The following is a 13,825-nucleotide window of genomic DNA, read 5'->3' as shown; positions in this document are numbered from 1 at the left end:
GCTCTCTTATTATTGTGTCTGCTGTCCTGTCTGGGTTACTGCTTTTCTATTGCAAATGGACTTTCAGTGTGAGACTGGAGAAATGGCCTAGTAAATACTAGCTCACATCTTTCAGTTTGAGGCTGACAGGAAAACAAGACCGGTCCTGTTCCCAGCTGGAGAGAACTCTCTTGTTCTGCGCTCAGGCTTTGGGGTACTCCTTGCAGAGGGCCCAGGAGGTGCTGTAGTGGCCCCAGCACTGCTTCTATGCCTACCTCGGAGGTGTGAGGGACAGAGATCTTCCTAGACATGGGCCTGGGGAAGCTGGTCAGCGCCTTTGATGTGTGCCGCCATTGCCAGCGCCTTTGATGTGTGCCGCCATTGTTAGCGCCTTTGCGGTGTGCCACCATTCTCAGCGCCTTTGCGGTGTGCCGCCATTGCCAGCGCCTTTGCGGTGTGCCGCCATTGCCAGCGCCTTTGCGGTGTGCCGCCATTGTTAGCGCCTTTGCGGTGTGCCACCATTGTTAGCGCCTTTGCGGTGTGCCGCCACTGCCAGCGCCTTTGCGGTGTGCTACTATCCAGCGCTGCCGCCATTGCCAGCGCCTTTGCGGTGTGCCGCCATTGCCAGCGCCTTTGCGGTGTGCCGCCATTGCCAGCGCCTTTGCGGTGTGCCGCCATTGCCAGTGCCTTTGCGGTGTGCCGCCATTGTTAGCGCCTTTGCGGTGTGCTACTATCCAGCGCTGCCACCATTGCCAGCGCCTTTGCGGTGTGCCGCCATTGTTAGCGCCTTTGCGGTGTGCCGCCATTGTTAGCGCCTTTGCGGTGTGCCGCCATTGTTAGCGCCTTTGCGGTGTGCTGCCATTGTTAGCGCCTTTGCGGTGTGCTACTATCCAGCGCTGCCACCATTGCCAGCGCCTTTGCTGTGTGCCGCCATTGTTAGCGCCTTTGCGGTGTGCTACTATCCAGCGCTGCCGCCATTGCCAGCGCCTTTGTGGTGTGCCACAACAGCAGCTATGGTTCATGGAGGCTGCGTAGGCCTCGAGGGACCTGGCATTTCCAGATATTATGTTTGCAAATGGATTTGGGATCCAGTAATGTGAAACAGTATCCACTGGTTCTGAGATCCTTACAAAATGATTAGTCATTTTCTGCTAAACTGACTGAGCTGCTAAGTGTCACCATGTGTAATTGTGCGATGTTTCCATCTATCAACTTCCTTGTGTCCATTTGTTCCCACTCCTGGCACTCCAGGACTTGCTTACTTTCTTTTCTCTAAAGATTTGCATTTTCTGTACATTCTGTGTAACTGGGATCTTGCATTAATAAGTATTTTGAGTCTTATTTCTTTCATTTTATATGTTTTTAGACCTTATGCACATCCTATCATGTATCAATATTATATTCCTTGTCACTATTGAATTACATCCCATTTTATTGCTTTGTTTATCCCCTCAAAAACTGATGGATATCTGAGCTCTCCAGTTTGGGGCTATTAATATTGAGTGAACTATTTGACTGCAAGTCTCTATGTGAGCATATGTGTGTATATTGGGTAAATACTCCTGAGACACCTTAATTCCCCCATTTTTTCATTTCAGGACTCTTTTTTAAAATTCCGTTTACTAGTTAAACATATGTATGTACATATGTATGTATGTATGTATGCATGCATGCATGCATGTATTCTATTATGAGTTTGAGCTGGTTCACTGGTTTTGCAAAAAGAAAAAAAACCCTAAAATCTTCTTATTTAATTCCCGAGCTAATATTCAGATTTGCTGTAGGATTTAGCAAATGAGTGTATTCATCTTGGTGTCTGCCTCATGTTCCACTTTAGCTCCTGTCCCTGATGGCAGCTTCTGTGCGGGGAATGAAGACAGATTAGTGTGTGTGCAATGAGAAGCTTAGCGAAGAAGAAAGCTCGGCTCTGTATTAATCTCCAGCTTCACAATTCCCTCTCTGCTCCCTCCGTCCAAAGCCCCCACCCCAGGATTTCCTACCATGCTTTACCTGTTGGTTAAATGCGGGCAATTCTATTGGAAGGCTGTTGACTATGGTTCCGGAGGTCACCCAGGAGGACTCTCAGACTGAACCAAGTGTTAGGAGCATTAATTGCCTGGCTATGGCAGGAACATCTCCTCTGGGTATACAGAGTGTCACTCAGAAGCAAGAACATCCTGCTTTGACCTGCCATCTTTCACTTACTGGCTTTATATCAACGCAAACCCACTATCTAAGGTTATTTTCTGTTTGGTAAAAAAACCAACCAAACCCCCATATAACAACAATAACAGCAGCAGCAGCAGCAACAGTCCCATATTTACCCATAAGGGACGGATAATCACAGAAACCCCGTCTGTGTCTAGCATTGTTTGGTTGGTTTTGACTTTAAAGTTACCTGTTTTGTTTTCTGTTTCTCAAGGACTTGTAGTCATTTGGGGGGTAGGGCATCTCTGGGATAAGGTAGCACAGAGTTGGCAAATGCTGGAAGAATATCTGAATGAGTCAGGAGAGCTCCAGTGAACATTTGCTCAAGCTTTCCTGACGCTGTGGTGAGATCACTTTCTCAGCTGAACATCCTTGCTGTTTTTCTATAGTTCCACTCCTTCATCTCAAGTAAGGCTAATGGGGAAGGGTGGCCATGGGAGGCAATGCTGGGAGGGACAAACCCAAGTGCTCTCTGCCATGACCCTTATTCCTAGCTTTCTCTCCCCTTGCAAACGTCTTGTTCCTTATCTTTGGTTTGGTACCTGTGATCACTGAATTTAGGAGGCCCCTGGCCCACATCCTTGGCTAAGCATTGTGACTGGGCAAGCCAGTGAGAGTGTTTGCATGCCACTTAAGCACCTGAATTGGTAGACTGAGGAGAGCAGCTTGATGTTCTCCTTGCCATGGGCAGGCATCTTATGAGCCTGTCCAAAACTTGAATAGTACAAAAATGCGGGAGAGGGAAGGATATGTTCTCTTCATTTTTATGGGCCCACCGTCTCTTGCCATTAGCCTGGGACATCCTTAGTATGGCCACTGTCTCCTGGGGTTGGCCTGGGACACCCTTAGCATGCCCACTGTGCCCTCTGTCTCCTGCCGTTGGCCTGGGACACCCTTAGCATGCCCACTGTGCCCTCTGTCTCCTGCCGTTGGCCTGGGACACCCTTAGCATGCCCACTGTGCCCACTGTCTCCTGCCATTGGCCTGGAACACCCTTAGCATGGCCACTGTCTCCTGCCATTGGCCTGTGACACCTTTAGCATGCCATTTCTCAGAACTTTGGATTCACACTCGGATTTATGCCTTCATCTCTGCTCCTCCAGCCTCGTACTAGAACAGCATTCTAATTTTCCTGGATCTTCCATGTACAGATGAGCGATTATGGTTTTCCATGTGCAGATGAAAGATTATGAGACTTCACTGATGCCAAGGTCATGTGAGATGTATCTTTATAAATCTCTTTATCTAAGTACTCTACTGGGTCTGTTTCTCTGGACACAGAGTGATACATGTTTTTGTTTGCTTTTTCTTTTTCTTTTTTTTTAGCATAAACACAGAATAAAGTTGAATTTGTCATTTTGCATGCTTCCTTTTATAAGGTTACTATTTCTGTAGGTGAGTATTCAAGGTCATGAACTACCTGCCTGACATCTAGAGATAAAGCAAAGGGGCAGTGTAGTAACAACCCCCGTGATCTCTTTGCTAACTGTGACAGTGTCAGCCACAGTTGTGAAGAGGAGTGGGGTTGGCCGGGGTTGGGACAGTTCTTGGAGCAGCTGTGATCCCGAAGCCCAAATCTTCTCCCAGTTCCACTAAAGCCATCCCGGCTGTGTTGTCTTCACCTTCACTACCCTGTGAGGAGAACACTCTTTCAGAACTTTTGCTAAACGGCAGCTTTAGCCTTGCCAAAGGAACTCACCTCCATGACTGTTTTATTCAACTTTTCTTATTATTTTCTGAGGATTGCTTATTCATAATTCCAAATGGTATTTTTATTCCTGAGAATCTGGGGAAGCAGAGACATGCTCAAATGGAAAATTTATGAGAATTCAATTCCACTCCAGGGCTTTCCCATTAGCCCTGAGATCCAAGAGGAGATGAATTAGGTCTATTGTGCAGACTCCCAAAAAGGGGAACATTGACCTTGTCCTTCTTACTGGTTCTTTCACTCAGTTTCCCTTTAACCTCTGGTACTAGAGCCCTGGTTTACTATGGCAAACACTGCACTGTGACCTTAGGCCTATGTGGCTTACATGGTATTGATTCTGTCTTAACTTCTGTAGCTAAGAATACAATGCAGTCCTGACCTATGAAACCCTACTCTCCATGGTGATGATATTTGGATTTGTGGCTTTTAGGAGGTCATGAAATCCAGAAGGGGAGTCTACAGGATTGTATCAGCACTGCTATAGGCAAAAGAGGTTGCAGGGTTTGTGTAGCTGGCCCCTTTATCTGCTGAGCCATCTATGGACATTCACAGTGGTTTGAAATTGCTTCCCATGATGTTAAGCGCTGTGACCTATTGACTATTTCTTATCCCCTGGCTGAGATGTATTTCTGCCATTTTTTTTTAACAATAAGGGCTGATTGTTTTATTGTAAGCCAGATTATCAGATGCAGTGGTGAGACTGTGTTCCTGTAACATATGTCTTGGTTTTGATTCTCTTGAGGGCCACTGTTGATGAATAAAAATTTTTATTGTTTTAAAGTCTAACTGTTGTCTTGTGGTTACAATCTTTACTCTGATGCAATACATATTTCCTTCTGTATTTTATCTAGAATTTGTATACATTCTGTTCTCTCATTTAGGCCTATGCTGCAGCTAATATTTCTGTGTGGCACTGCTAGGGATTAAAGCCATCCTCTCTGTGTGGATATCCAGTTGCTAATGTGGTCCTCACTATAAAGACCACACTGCGCCCCCCTGCTTTGCAGCTATGCCTTTGCCTTAGAGCAAGGCCTGCAGCTGCATGCTCTGTTGCGGTACTCTCTGTTCCAGCCCTTTGCCTGCTGTGCAGCAGCAGCACATTTATGGAGAGCAGTTGAAGGGTATCATTAGGAGGTGCAGCATTCCCAATTTCCTCATCAGTATTACTTAGTTTCTTTCAGATTTAATGCATTTTCTCCTGAAGTTTTAACACACACTTGTCAGTTTTCATAACAATCCTTATATTTATTAGAATTAAATGTATCAATATTTTGGGAGAATTATCATCTAAAAATATTGGCTGTTACAAGTCTGTGTAAATTCTTCTTTAATTGAGCAACTTTGTTTGTTTTGGTATAGAGAATTATAAATCCATTAATTTACTTTTAGATATGACCTTTTATTTTTTAATGTTTTTTTCTGATTATAATATTTTTCCTCCATCAGCCCCTCCTAGGTTCTCCACACCTTTTATTTTTTATTGTTTTTTTCTGATTAAATCTTTTTCCTCCATCAGCCCCTCCTAGGTTCTCCCCACCTTTTACCCGCCATCTTCATCTTCTCTCCCTCTTTCAAAAAAGAATATGATTTGATTTTTTAAAAAATAATGATGTGGATGACTGTTTGAAAAAATTAATTTTTACAAATTATTCTTATTAGTGTATACCAACAGAAGTGAGTTTGATATATTGACCTTAGTGCTTAGATGGCTCTTGGCTGCAGTGGATGGTCTTACAGCAAGCCAGGGCCTTTAAGACATAGTTGTTCATACTTAACCGTTCTGTGCAGTGGGAGGAAGTGCAGAGTGCTGGCCAAGTGCTCCACCAGCTCCTTCTCAAGTCTCCCCCTTCTCCAGAGCCATAGCGGTTCCCAGCAATGCTTCTTTTCTGCAGGCTCAGATCATCTCAGATGGATCAGGCAATGGAGAACCCTATCGTCAGCATTCCGCTAGGCATGCCTTTTACATTCTACTTTCGAGCCGCATTTGTTTTCCCAGTACAAAGAAAGCCAGTTGATCATCACATTCTTGAGGCCAAGGGATTTGTAGTTTCCAGTGAATGAAGAAATGAATCAAACTTTGAGATGTAGAGTTTGGAAAGAATTTTTCCTGTTGCTAAACACAAAAAGCTGTTTGCCAAATTTTCTTTTACTATTTCAATAGTTAACAAATGGAATTTCTTTGAATTGTTTTTTTTTTTATCATTTTCTGGAACAAAAATAAAGAGTTTAACTTGGAACAATTCCAGAAAAAAGTATTGTTCCATTCTACATACTGTTCCTATATTTTTCACCACAGGGTAAGAGAGTTGATAATGTGAATACATTTGAGTTTTCCAGCAAATTTCTACTGGGACATGGTGGTCACTAACTCAACTACCACTGAATGTCCGTATTGAAAGCTGTATGGCACCACCAAGCCAGGGCTAATTCTCAGTATGAAAACTTACTAGAATCTTTTCAAGACTAGACAACTAGCAAATTTCCCAAATATTACAAATTAGGGCTTTTCCAGGCTCAGAGCTTTAATTCAGTAAGTTTGGAAACAAACCTAAAAACTGGATCCATCTCCCACGACCTCAGTGGTTCCCTCAGACATAGACTGAGTGCAGAGAGTGGACCAGAGGGAGTGACTATTCTTTCAGCTGGACAACCAGTCTCTAGGCCCTAGGCCCTGGGGCAAAAACCCACATCATCAGCTCCTGCAGGCAGGCTGCTCCAGCACTCCTCCACTGCACCCTATAATCTACAAGTCCCACTCCACCCACAAACCCACTCATCTCTTGAGACCTCAGTGGCTCCCTGAGACACAGTCAGCAACTGCACAGAGTGGACCAAGAGCAACTCCCCGAGGCATAGATGTTGACAGTAGTGATTGAATGAAGAGGCAAAGACACTGCCTGCACCAATTGGAGTAAGAGATGGGTAGACACCAAAGCAAGAAAACATTCAACAATCTAAAGGGCAATATGGTAGCACCAGAACCTTGTAGTCTTACAACAGGAAGACTTGAACATTCCAACCCAGAATAAGCAGAAGAAAACTACCTTAAAAATAACTTCTTGAAGATGATAGAGACCCTTAAGGAGGGAATGAAAAATTCCATTAAAGAAATGGAGGAAAAGATAAACAAAAGTTGTAAGAAATCAATAAATTTCTTAAAGAAAGCCAAGAAAAAACAATCAAACAGGTAAAGGAAACAATTCAAGAATTGAAAAATAAAATAGAAGCAATAAAGAAAACACAAACAGGGAAAAGGAAAGTCTGGGTAAATGAATAGATGTAAGCACAACTAACAGAAAGCAAGAGATGGAAGAGGGACTCTGAGACATTGAAGATACAATAGAGGAAATAGATTCATCAGTCAAAGAAAACACAAAAGTCAACAAAGTCATAACAAAAAAAAAAAAAAACGTCCAGGAGATCTAGGACACCATGAAAAGACCAAATCTAAGAATAATATGGAAAGAAGAAGGAGAATAATATCTGCTCAAAGGCATAGAAAATATGTTCAACAAAATTATAAATAAAAACTTTTCCAGACAAAAGAAGGACATGCCTATAATGATACAAGAAGCTTACAGAACACCAAATAGAATGAACCTCCAAAATGTCCCCTCATCACATAATAATCAAAACACAAAATATACAGAATAAAGAAAGAATATTAAGAGTTGTAAAAGAAAAAGGCCAAGTAATATATAAAGGTAGACCTATCAGAATAAAACCTGGCTTCTCAATGGAGACTATGAAAGCTAGAAGGCCCTGGACAGACATTGTGCAGACACTAAGAGACCACGGGTGTTGGCCCAGACTACTATACCCATCAGACAGGACTGATTTCCAAAATATAAAAGAACTCAAGAAACTTGACATCAAAAGAACAAATAATACAATAAAGTAGTGTGGTACAGACCTAAGCAGAGAACTCTCAACAGATGACTCTTAAATGGCTGAAAGACACTGAAGGAAATGCTCAACATCTTTTAGCCATCAGAGAAATGCAAATCAAAACAACTCTTAGATTCCATCTTACACCTGTCAAAATGGCCAAGATCAAAAACACAGAAGACAGCTTATGCTGGAGAGGGTATTGGATAAAAGGAACACTCCTGCATTGCTGGTGGGAGTGCAAACTTGTACAGCTACTTTGGAAATCAGTATAGTGATTTCTCAGAAAATTAGGAAACAATCTATCTCAAGACCCAGCAATAATGCTTTTGGGTATATATCCAAAAGATGCTCAGTCATACCACAAGGGCATATGCTCAGCTATGTTCATAGCAGCACTAGTTGTAAAAGCAGAAACCTGGAAACAATCTAGGTGGATAAAGAATGGATAAAGAAAGTATGTTACATTTACACAATGGAGAACTATTCAGTGGTAAAAAATGATGACATCTTGAAATTTGCAGGCAAATGGATAGATCTAGAAAAAAACATATTGTGTGAGGTAAACAAGACCCAGAAAGACAAATATCATATGTACTCACTCATAAGTGGTTTTAAAACATAAAACAAAAAAGTCAACCTACAATTCACAATCCCAGAGAACCTAGACAACAATGAGGACCCTAAGCGAGACATACATGAATCTAATATATGATGTCCTCTAGATCTGGGAAAAAAACATATTAAGTGAGGTAAACCAGACACAGAAAGAGAAATATAATATGTATTCAATCATAAGTGGCTATTAGACATAAAGCAAAGAAAAACCAGCCTACAGCCCACAACCCCAGAGAAACTAGACAACAAAGAGGACACTAAGAGAGACATATGTGGATAGGAAGGTGAAAAAGGAAAAATCTCCTGAGTAAATTGGGAGTGTGGGGATTATGGGAGAAGGCAGAAGGAGAAAAGGGAAGAAGGGAGGGGAGAGGAGAAAATGTATAGCTTAATAAAAACAATAAAAAAACAAACAGCGTAGATGCCCCTCAACCGAAGAATAGAGAAAGAAAATGTGGTACGTTTAAACAATGGAGTACTATACTGCCAATGCCTGGAAATGTGAGCCTGTTTCCACACTGACCAAAGGCCAGAGAGTTGAAACTTTCCTCTAGTTTCTTCTAGGTTATTGTGCTTCTACCTCAAACAAAGGTCCCACCCAGGAGTTGAAAGGAGAGTTCTGCTCTCTCAAAGTTGTTGTCTACAGGTGTGGCTAATAGCCAGACCTTGTGCTGGAGGAATAGAGAAGTAGAATATGCCTACCTCAAACAAGAGTCTAAGAACCTAACTAAGTTCCAGTTCCTTTAGGGAAATAACTGGGGGTTCTACCGAGGGAGTCATTTGCCTAAGAATGTTTTGGGCTAGGGTGTAAGCATGACTTGTTTTGTTCTAGCAACAGAATATTTAACTATGAATGTAGCCCGTGACTTCTAACTGGTATGTTCATTTCCTTGTATCATGTTAATACCATCTTTTGTCTTACTCCTACCTTTTGGGGTCAGGAGTATTTTAAACAGTTGAATTTTCAGTTCCCACTTTAAGTCTCTCCTAATACTATCCAATATATTTCTCTGTTTTCATTTGCATATTAATATTTTTATTATATTTCTAAATCCCCATGTCTCTACCCTGGAGAAAGGTATTTTTGTCAAGGATGGTCCCCAACACTACACAGCTGTAAAAATCAATGACACAATGAAATTTGCAGGCAAATGGATGGTACTAGACAAAAAACATCCTGAGTGAGACTCAGAAAGGCAAACACAGTAGGCACTAACTCGTAAGTGGTTAGACATAAAACAAAAGATAGCCTGACTATAATCCACAGCTCCATAGAAGCTAGGTAACAAGAAAGACCCTAAGAGGGTCACATGGACTACCCAGGGAAGGGAATTAGATGAGATCTCCTGGTTAATAGGGAAGTGAGAAGGAGGGCAGTAAACAGAGGGGGTTGGGAGATGAGAACATGAGGGAATGGAATGGTTGATGGAAGAGAGGGACGGAATGGAAGAGAAATAAAAAAGAGATCCTGATAAAGAGAGTCACTATAGGTTTAGGGAGAAACCTGATGCTATGGAAATTCTCAAGGATCCAAAGCAATGACCCCAGCTAAGACTCCTCGCAATAGTGAAGAGGAGGCCTGAACTAGCTTTCCCCTGTAATCAGATTGGTGAATACTGAACTAGCATCATAGACCCTTCTTCCAGCACCTGAGAAACTAGATGCAGAAATTCACAACCAAGCACCAGGCTGAGCTCTGGATATCCAATCAAAGAGAGGGAGGAGGGAAAATATGAACAAGGGAGGTCAAGATCATGATAGAGAAATCTACAGAGATAGCTGAACCAAGTTCATGGAATCTCATGAACTCTAGACCAACAACCATGGAGTATCCATGGGACTTAATTAGGCCTCCATATATGGGAGACGGTGGTGAAGCTTGGACTTTCTGCGAGGTACCTGGCAGCAGGACCAGGATCTATCCCTGCTGCATGAGCTAGCTAGTTGAAGCCCATTCCTTTTCTTCCTTCTTTTCTTTCTTTCTTCTTTTAATGGTCCCCGAGGGGAGGATAACTACACTTACTGTGGTGTCAGGGATCCAAACCTAGCACCCTATGTTTGTAAGACAAGCACCTCAGTGGGGTGAGCTGTCTCCCCAGCCTGTAGCATTTGTGTTTTATGGGAGCTTCTATCTTTCTTTCTTTCTTTCTCTCTCTCTCTCCCTCTCCTTCCTTCCTTCCTCTCTCTCTCCTTTCTTTCTTTCTTTCTTTCTTTCTTTCTTTCTTTCTTTCTTTCTTCTTTTAATGGTCCTTGCTCAATTATCTATGAATTGAAGCTTACAAGTGTTACTCTTCCAAAGCTTAGTGGCCTTCATCTCGATCACCCACAGGTATCAGAGTAAAAGGAGAACTGTCTCATTGTCATTGGGTGAATGAATTCTGCCTGCCTGATTTCAAACTCCATCAGTAAACAGGAGCATCCGCTGGGCTGTGCAGGAAGGCTAATCTAACACTAAGAGTTCCAAGATGGCAGTTTTCTGACAACTGTGAACTCTGCCAAAGAAAATCCACAGAGCCAGGCCTAGAAAGATAGGAGAATTTGCTCCTGAAGGGAAGAGATATTGGGTTAATCTAAGGTATTTTTTTTTATCTTTTATAATTGGCATCATAGAGGAGGTGGATCTCTTGGAGCTGTATCAGGATCGATTCTTCTCCAATGAATACTGAATCCTATCAGCTGTTTGTAAGGAAAGTGGTGTGAGAGTCATGTCGCAGACCCAGTGTGAGTTTTCTCCAGATGATGCCCGATGCACTGCATTGTGTTTTCATTAGGGTTAGCACAATGCATGGCTATGGCTAGCATAGAAGCTCAGTGCACTAATCTACGCTTTTCAAGGAAGAATGACTGCTTTTCTGCAGATATCAGCAACAAGTGGAGTGATTCTGACGGACACAAGTGAGGGTGAGGGAAGGAAAGGCCAAGCATGGAGCATGTTGCTCTCATCTCCTGGGTCATAGCAAGGATCCTGATGAACTTCGTTCATTGTGCAGGCTCTCCCTCCACAACCAGGATTTCTCCATCATGTTAGTAGTGCTGAGGCTAAGAGATGCTGCACTAGCATAAAAGTGTGGCTAACACCAGTTTTCTCCTCCGGAAGCCTGTGTTTTAAATTATGTATTTATTTCATGGGCCATTAGTGCATCTCCAACAATGGGGGTTCACTTTCTTTTTTTTTTTTTATTTTTTTATTTTTTTTTCTCTTTTTAAATTTATTTATTTATTAAGGATTTCTGCCTCATCCCCACAACCGCTTCCCATTTCCCTCCCCCTCCCCCCGATCAAGTCCCCCTCCCTCATCTGCTCGAAGAGCAATCAGGGTTCCCTGACCTGTGGGAAGCCCAAGGACCGCCCACCTCCATCCAGGTCTAGTAAAGTGAGCATCCAAACTGCCTAGGCTCCCCCAAAGCCAGTACGTGCAGTAGGATCAAAAACCCACTGCCATTGTTCTTGAGTTCTCAGTAGTCCTCATTGTCTGCTATGTTCAGCAAGTCTGGTTTTATCCCATGCTTTTTCAGACCCAGTCCAGCTGACCTTGGTGAATTTCTGATAGAACATCCCCATTGTCTTAGTGTGCGGGTGCACCCCTTACGATCCTGAGTTCCTTGCTCGTGCTGCGTCTCCTTCTGCTCCTGATTTGGACCTTGAGATTTCTGTCCGGTGCTCCCGTGTGGGTCTCTGTCTCTGTCTCCTTTCATCGCCTGATGAAGGTTAATATTCCTGCGGATGCCTATGTGTTTGTCTTTGGATTCGCCTTATTTAGCTTCTCTAGGAACATGAATTATAAGCTCAATGTCCTTTATTTATGGCTAGAAACCAAATATGAGTGAGTACATCCCATGTTCCTCTTTTTGGGTCTGGCTTACCTCACTCAAGATAGTGTTTTCTATTTCCATCCATTTGTATGCAAAATTCAAGAAGTCCTTGTTTTTTACTGCTGAGTAATACTCTAATATGTATATATTCCATACTTTCTTCATCCATTCTTCCGTTGAAGGGCATCTAGGTTGTTTCCAGGTTCTGGCTATTACAAACAATGCTGCCATGAACATAGTTGAGCATATACTTTTGTTGTATGATAGGGCCTCTCTTGGGTATATTCCCAAGAGTGGTATTGCTGGATCCAGGGGTAGGTTGATCCCGAATTTCCTGAGAAACCGAAACACTGCTTTCCAGAGTGGTTGCACAAGTTTGCATTCCCACCAGCAATGGGTGATTGTACCCCTTTCTCCACAACCTCTCCAGCAAAGGCTATCATTGGTGTTTTTTATTTTAGCCATTCTGACAGGTGTAAGGTGGTATCTTAAAGTTGTCTTGATTTGCATTTCCCTGATCGCTAAGGAAGTTGAGCATGACCTTAAGTATCTTTTGGCCATTTGAACTTCTTCTGTTGAGAATTCTCTGTTCAGCTCAGTGCCCCATTTTATAATTGGGTTGATTAGCCTTTTACGGTCTAGTTTCTTGAGTTCTTTATATATTTTGGAGATCAAACCTTTGTCAGTTGCAGGGTTGGTGAAGATCTTCTCCCAGTCAGTGGGTTGTCTTTTTGTCTTAGTGACAGTGTCCTTTGCTTTACAGAAGCTTCTCAGCCTCAGGAAGTCCCATTTATTCAATGATGCCCTTAGTGTCTGTGCTGCTGGGGTTATACATAGGAAGTGGTCTCCTGTGCCCATTTCCTGTAGAGTACTTCCCACTTTCTCCTCTATCAGGTTCAGTGTGTTCGGACTGATATTGAGGTCTTTAATCCATTTGGATTTGAGTTTTGTGCATGGTGATAGATATGGATCTATTTTCATTCGTCTACAGATTGACATCCAGTTTTGCCAGCACCATTTGTTGAAGATGCTCTCTTTTTTCCATTGTATACTTTTAGCTCCTTTATCGAAGATCAGGTGTTCATAGGTTTGTGGGTTAATGTCAGGGTCTTCTATTTGATTCCATTGGTCGACTTCTCTGTTTTTATGCCAATACCAAGCTGTTTTCAATACTGTAGCTCTGTAATAGAGTTTGAAGTCAGGGATGGTAATGCCTCCAGACAATCCTTTATTGTATAAGATTGTTTTGGCTATCCTGGGTTTTTTGTTTTTCCATATAAAGTTAATTATTGTCTTCTCCAGATCTGTGAAGAATTTTGATGGGATTTTGATGGGGATTGCATTGAATCTATAGATTGCTTTTGGTAGAATTGCCATTTTTACTATGTTGATCCTCCCAATCCAAGAGCAAGGGAGGTCTTTCCATTTTCTGGTGTCTTCTTCAATTTCTTTCTTCAAAGACTTATAGTTCTTGTCAAGTAGATCTTTCACTTCCTTGGTCAGGGTTACCCCAAGGTATTTTATGCTATTTGTGGCTATCGTGAAAGGTGATGCTTCTCTGATTTCCCTCTCTGCTTCCTTATCCTTAGTGTAAAGGAACGCAACTGATTTT

Source organism: Microtus oregoni, unplaced genomic scaffold, assembly GCF_018167655.1.
Source record: "Microtus oregoni isolate MIOR12 unplaced genomic scaffold, Mior012 000012F_ref0000307, whole genome shotgun sequence".
Lineage (NCBI taxonomy): Eukaryota > Metazoa > Chordata > Mammalia > Rodentia > Cricetidae > Microtus > Microtus oregoni.
The sequence above is the reverse complement of the archived record's forward strand: the minus strand, read 5'-3'. Positions refer to the sequence as shown.